Here is a 7,037-nt window from a genome sequence, read left to right as displayed (position 1 = left end):
TAGATAGATAGATAGATAGATAGATAGATAATGAGAGAGAAAGGGGGGAGAGACAATGAGATAGATAGGTAGATAATGAGAGAGGGGGGAGAGAGAGATAATGAGAGAGATAGGTAGATAATGAGAGAAAGAGAGAAAGAGGGGTAGAGAACGACAGAAAATTATAGATGAGAGAGAGAGAGAGATAATGAGAGAAAGAGAAAGAGGGGGGAGAGAGACAGGCAATGATAGATAGATAGGTAGGTAGGTAGGTAGGTAGGTAGGTAGGTAGGTAGGTAGATGATAGATAGATAGATAGATAGATAGATAGATAGATAGATAGATAGATAGATAGATAGATAGATAGATAGATAGATAATGAGAGAGAGAGAGAAAGGGGGGAGAGAGATAATGAGAGATAGGTAGATAATGAGAGAAAGAAAGAGGGGGAGAGACAATGATAGATAGATAGATAGATAGATAGATAGATAGATAGATAGATAGATAGATGGGTGGGTGGGTGGGTGGGTGGGTGGGTGGGTGGGTGGGTGGGTGGGTGGGTGGGTGGGTGGGTGGGTGGGTGGATGGATGGATGGATGGATGGATGGATGGATGGATGGATGATGGACGGACGGTAGGTAGGTAGGTAGGTAGGTAGGTAGGTAGGTAGGTAGGTAGATAGATAGATAGATAGATAGATAGATAGATAGATAGATAGATAGATAGATAATGAGAGAAAGAGAGAAAGAGGGGGAGAGACAATGATAGATAGATAGATAGATAGATAGATAGATAGATAGATAGATAGGTAGGTAGGTAGGTAGGTAGGTAGGTAGGTAGGTAGGTAGATAGATAGATAGATAGATAGATAGATAGATAGATAGATAGATAGATAGATAGATAGATAGATAGATAGATAGATAATGAGAGAAAGAGAGAAAGAGGGGGAGAGACAATGATAGATAGATAGATAGATAGATAGATAGATAGATAGATAGATAGATAGATAGATAGGTAGGTAGGTAGGTAGGTAGGTAGGTAGGTAGGTAGGTAGGTAGAGATAGATAGATAGATAGATAGATAGATAGATAGATAGATAGATAGATAATGAGAGAAAGAGAGAAAGAGGGGGAGAGACAATGATAGATAGGTAGATAGATAGATAGATAGATAGATAGATAGATAGATAGGTAGGTAGGTAGGTAGGTAGGTAGGTAGGTAGGTAGGTAGGTAGGGATAGATAGATAGATAGATAGATAGATAGATAGATAGATAGATAGATAATGAGAGAAAGAGAGAAAGAGGGGAGAGACAATGATAGATAGGTAGATAGATAGATAGATAGATAGATAGATAGATAGATAGATAGATAGATAGATAGGTAGGTAGGTAGGTAGGTAGGTAGGTAGGTAGGTAGAGATAGATAGATAGATAGATAGATAGATAGATAATGAGAGAAAGAGAGAAAGAGGGGAGAGAGAAGGTGATAGATAGGTAGATAGATAGATAGATAGATAGATAGGTAGGAGGTAGGTAGGTAGGTAGGTAGAGATAGATAGATAGATAGATAGATAGATAGATAGATAGATAGATAGATAGATAGGATAATGAGAGAGAAAGAGGGGAGAGACAATGATAGGTAGGTAGGTAGGTAGGTAGGTAGGTAGGTAGGTAGAGATAGATAGATAGATAAGATGATAGATAGATAGATAGATATAGATAGATAGATAATGAGAGAAAGGGGGGAGAGAGACAATGAGAGAGAGGTAGATAGTGAGAGAAAGAAATAAAGGGTGGGAGAGACAATGATAGATAGATAGATAGATAGATAGATAGATAGAATAGATAGATAGATAGATAGATAGATAGATGATAGATGATGAGAGAGAGAAAGAGGGGGAGAGAGATAATGATAGATAGATGATATATAAGTAGACACAGACAGACAGACAGACAGACAGACAGACAGACAGACACACACACACACACACACACACACACACAGCACACACAAACACAGGGCTCCCTGGTAAGGGGGTCTCCTGCTCGAGCAGGGGGTGGAGACTAGATGACCTCTGAGATCCCTTCCAACCTGTCAGTTCTGATTCTGCATCTGGAGACTGCTCCTCTGACGCAGGTTCCCAAGGCGGCTTGGACATCAAAACTTGGACCTTCTGCCACTGGCGGTGGGGGGGGGGGGTGTGAGGATGACAAAACCCTCTTCTCCCCCCCATCCCAAATTGGCTGTCGGGGGTCACCCTGTTCTCCACAATGAGGGGGGGGGCTTCCTCGGCACAAGTCTGCTTTCAACCTTGGAGAGGAAAGGTGGTCTTTAGACCCTCCCGCTGCCCCCCTCCCCAAAAAAGAACTCTGGTTCCCAATGGAAGCAGTTGGGCTGAAGGATTTGGTGTGGGTTTTGTTGTTTGTGGTTCCTGCACAAAAGGCCACAGCCAGTGTCAAGGCTGAAACAGAGATAATTCCGTACACTTCTGAATAAATTCCTTGTGTGTCCAATCACACTTGGCAAAGGAAGGAAGGAAGGAAGGAAGGAAGGAAGGAAGGAAGGAAGGAAGGAAGGAAGGAAGGAAGGAAGGAAGGAAGGAAGGAAGGAGGCGAGTGGGCAGGCAGGAGGGAAGATGGAAGAGAAAAGAAAGAAGAAGGTAGGAGAGAAGGCAAAAAGGGAAAGAAAGAAAGAAAGAAAGAAAGAAAGAAAGAAAGAAAGAAAGAAAGAAAGAGCAGGCAAGGAGGGAGGGGGGAAAAAGGAAGGAAAAATAAAAAGGAGAGAGGAAGAAGAGAGGAAAGAAGGGAGGAAAGAAAGAAAGAAAGGGAGAGGCAGGCAGGGAGAAGATGGAAGGAAAAAGAAAGAGGAAGGTAGGAGAGAGAAAGCAAAAAGGGAAAGAAAGAGGCAAGCAGGCAGGCAGGCAGGGAGGGAGGAAGGAAAGAATGAATGAAAGAAAGGAAAAATAAAAAGGAAAGAGAAGAAGGAGGAAGGAAGGAAGGAAGGAAGGAAGGAAGGAAGGAAGGAAGGAAGGAAAGAAAATGGGAGGCAGGCAGGCAGGCAGGTGGAAGGAAAAAGAAAAGAGAGGAAGGTAGGAGAAAGAGAAAAGAGAAAGAAAGAGGCAAGCAGGCAGGCAGGCAGGCAGGGAGGGAGGGAGGAAGGAAGGAATGAAAGAAAGGAAAAATAAAAAGGAAAGAGAGGAAGGAGAAAGAAAGGAAGGAAAGAAGGAAGGAAGGAAGGAAGGAAAGAAAGAAAACAGGAGGCAGGCAGATGGAAGGAAAAAGAAAAAAGAGGAAGGTAGGAGAAAGAGAAAAGGGAAAGAAAGAGGCAAGCATGGACGGAGGAATGTAGGGAGGAAAGGAAAAATAAAAAGAAGGAAGGAGAGCGGAAGGAGAAAGAAACGAAAAAAGAGAAGGAGAGAGGGAAGGAAGGAAGGAAGGAAGGAAGGGGAGGAGGTCCTTTTGTTCTCCCTTGGGGAGGGTCGATGGCACCCCAGCTTGGGCAGAGGAAGGGGGTCCCTTGAGATTTGGGGAGGGGTCTCCTTCTCCCCTCCCATTTTTAAGGGTGGGGGTGGATGAAGGAGAGGGGAGAGACCCCCGACTCTTTCCCGGCGGGGCGGGAAAGAGGCCTCAGGGAAGCCGGGCACCGCCCCCGCCCCTCCCTTTCTCTCTCCTCCCCCCTTTCCCCCTCCCTCTTCCCTAGCCCCTCCCCCTCCTGGCCCCGCTGCCTTCTGGGAGCTGTAGTCCCTCGGCCTTCCTTGCGCCCAGCCGAGCCGCTTCGAAGCGGGCCCGAGCCGGGGGGCTTCGAGGCCAGCGGGTGGGGGGTCGAGGGGGGTCTCCCTGGCCCGGAGGAGCCGATCCTGCCTGGAGGGGGCGCGACTCCCCCTCCCCCTCCACTCCCCGAGACCATCGGAGGCTCTTCCCCCCCCCCCTTTGGATGGTAAGGCTGGGGAGGGGGGGTCGCGCTTGCGGGAGGGGTCGGGTCGCGAAGGGGGGGAGGGGGGAAATGTAGATCCTCCCCCACACCACCCAAGCCGATCCCCCCTCCCAAAAGAAGGAGCTGCGGATGAAGGGAATGGAGTGGGGGGGGGCGAGGGAAGGAATTCCTCGATCCGGTCCAAACCGGTCCGAGGATGGGAGACCACCAGGAGATCCAAGCCCGACTTTCCTTGGCTCCGATCGGGGCTCCCTCCGGGTGGGGAGAGGGCTCTGTTAGGGCTGGGAGGAGGGTTGCTCATGGAGCCCCTCCAAGCCTCGAGGTGCCAATTAGGGGAAGGGGACCCCCAGCGGCTTGTGGGACCCCCTCCTCTCCCTCCAGATGGGGAGGGAGAAAGGGGACCCCCCCTCAAAATGGATGCAGCAGGGCATCCCGATGTTTGGCAGAGGAGACCCCCCCAGAGGGGAGGGGGATTCCCTTTTGGGAAAATCACCCCTTCCCTTCCAGGACCCTCAGCCCTAAAGAAACCCACCAGCACCAGCACCGCGAAGGAGACCAGTGAGACTGGGATTTGAGGAGAGAGGGTCCCACTTTGTCTATGGCCAGAGGCCTGGAGAGGGGATTGGGGTTGATTTCCGGGCAGACCCCTCCCCATCGGGCGGGAAAGGCTGGCAGAGGGCATTTGGGGAGGGGGAAGCGGGCAGGAAGGGGAGGGAGCAAGCCTGGCAGGAAGAAGTGGGTATTAGGGGAGGGGTCTGCGAGAGGAAGGGAAGGGGAGGCAGGAAGGGAGGGAGGAGCAGCCTGGCTATTTGGGGTGGGGGCTTGGCTTGCCAGACCCATCTCCCCCCTCCCCGTATGCCCCCCCTCTCCTGCCCTAAAACAGGAAATAAAAAGGGAGGGGTCTTTGTAAGCAGCTGAAAGATTGGCTCCTCTTAGCTGCTTTTACTGCAAGTCCTCGGACTTATGACCGTTCATTTAGTGACCGTTCCAAGTTGGAACCGCGCTGCGGGGGGGAGGGCCTTTTTCACTCTTCATGTCCTCAAAATTGAGACGCTTGGCCACTGACTTGTATTGGGATATCTCTGTGTGTGTGTGTGTGTGTGTGTGAGAGAGAGAGAGAGAGAGACACGACCGTCGTAAATATGAGTCCGTGGCCGATGACCTCCTGCATTCAGGAAGCCAAAATACAAATTGCCAAATAAAAAAAGCCAAAAAAACGCAGATTGGCATGCCAAAATCCAGCTGGGCACTGAGCCTCTCCAGACCCCCCTCCCCGAGCCTCCGCTGTGGACCATTGGTGGGGTAGTAGCAGGCTGAGTTTTTATCTCTCTACCTGGGTTGGCCAGGTGCATCTACCTGGACAGCTGTGCTGGTCATTCCCCTTCCTTCATTTCCTGCCTGTCTGACTTCCTTCTCTCTCAGCCTTCCTTCTTTTTTCCTTCCCCATTTTTCTTCCTTTTTCCATCCTTTTCCATCCTTCCTTTTCTACCTATCTCCTTCCTTTCTCCTCTCTCTTCCTTTTTCCCTTTTCTTCTCTCTTTCTCCTTCCTACCTTCCTTCCTTCTCTCACAGCATTCCTTCTTTTTTCCCTTCCCCATTTTTCTTCCTTTTCCTTTCCATTCCATTCTTTCTTTCCTTCCTTTTTTTTCTTATCTCCCCCTCCTGCTCCTTCCTTCCTATCACGGCCTTCCTTCCTTCCTTCTTTTTCCTTCTCATTTTTCTCCCATCCTTCCTCTCTCCTCTTTTTCCTTCCTTCCTCTTCCCTTTCTCGTTTTTTCCTTTCCTTTTTTTCCCATTCTTTCTGTTCCACTCTTTCTTTTCTCCCTATCCCTCCTTTACTTCCTTTTCCCTTTTCATTTTTCTTCCTTTCTTTTTCCATATTTTCTTTTCCTGCTATCTCCCTCCCTCTCTCCCTCCCTTCCTTTTTTGGTAGCCTGGGCAAAAGGTTGGGAGCATGGCCGATCACCCGGCCCTAATTGGGGGTCTCCATCTCTGCCCTCTGGCAACTCCCGGAGTGGGTAGGGGGACACGGCGAGCAAGAAAGGGTTGTCTTCTTGGGCAGGCGGGTTGGGAAGGGGCTAACATAAAGTGGGGTACACCCCGAACCCTAATTTAGCCTCTGCCTTTTGGTTTCTCCCAGGTGCCAGCGCGGGGCGAGGACCCCACTCTCCGTTGGGCACCCGGGCACTGGCGGGGCTGGACAGAACGGGACGACGCCATGCGCGAGAATTACGGCACCACAATTGCTCTGGGTAAGGCAGCAACTGCCCACTTTTCCTGGAGTCGTCGCCCCCCCCCTAATTTTGGGGGATGGGCGAATCCCCCATCCTGAAGGCGCTGCGCCCCCCGAGTCCTTTGTGGCCGTGCTCACTGGGTCTTTCTCCTTTGCAGGCGCCCCGCTCACTAAACCGGAGGCGGCCCCACAGGATGGGGGCCTTTTACCAGCCAAGGGGGCAGCGGAGACGCCTGATACAGGTCGGTCCCGAGACCGAATCCTGGGGTGACAAGGGATGGAGGCAGAAAGACAGAAGACGAGGGAGGAGAGAGCTTTTGACCCCAAAAATCATTTTATTCCCATGCGGGCCCAGGTGCGAGTCATGATAGGCCAGTTTAGACTAGTGGTTAAGGAACTTGTTAGAAACCCGGAGATGGTGAGTTCTAGTCCCGCTTTAGGCATGAAAACTAAGTATTTTGGCTTTAGGCCAATCACCAGGAGATGGGGAGTTCTAGTCTAGCTTTAGGCATGAAAGCCAAAGTGGGTGATTTCAGGCCAGTTCCTTTCTGAGCCCGAGATACCTAGCAGGTTGTTGTCGTGGGGGAAAGAGGAGGAGGAAGGTTCCTGTTAGCTGCCTTGGATTATTTGGAAAAATAATTAAAGATGGGATACAAATAAATAAATAAACATGAAAAACAATAATAGGCTCCTGGAAGCACCCTTGCTGGAGTCATTCTCTTATTCTATTTTGTTATTTTTATTAAATTTGTATTGACATTATTCTTTTAATTATAAAATGATTATTTTCCTTTAATTTAAAATGATTTAACTAGTTTTCTATTATCTTTTAATTTATCTTTTTATCTTATTTTTATTTCATTTTATTTTTTATTTTTTTGATTTTATTTT

The 7,037-nt window shown here is 48.8% G+C and overlaps 1 long non-coding RNA gene across 1 annotated transcript; it reads left to right on the top strand.

The window, feature by feature from the left end:
• Positions 1 to 3,751: 3,751 nt before the first annotated feature.
• Positions 3,752 to 6,389, top strand: LOC148045728 (uncharacterized). The gene is made up of 3 exons (XR_015696309.1): positions 3,752 to 3,916; positions 6,054 to 6,165; positions 6,305 to 6,389. It is a non-coding gene; the product is annotated as an uncharacterized LOC148045728 (long non-coding RNA).
• The last annotated feature ends 648 nt before the right edge of the window (positions 6,390 to 7,037 follow it).

Source organism: Thamnophis sirtalis, unplaced genomic scaffold (genome assembly GCF_051295495.1).
Source record: "Thamnophis sirtalis isolate CommonGarterSnake01/CBP01778 unplaced genomic scaffold, rThaSir2_p1.2 scaffold_4, whole genome shotgun sequence".
In the NCBI taxonomy this organism is placed as follows: domain Eukaryota; kingdom Metazoa; phylum Chordata; class Lepidosauria; order Squamata; family Natricidae; genus Thamnophis; species Thamnophis sirtalis.
Note: the sequence above shows the minus strand (reverse complement) of the source record. Positions and strands in the feature narration are given on the sequence as shown.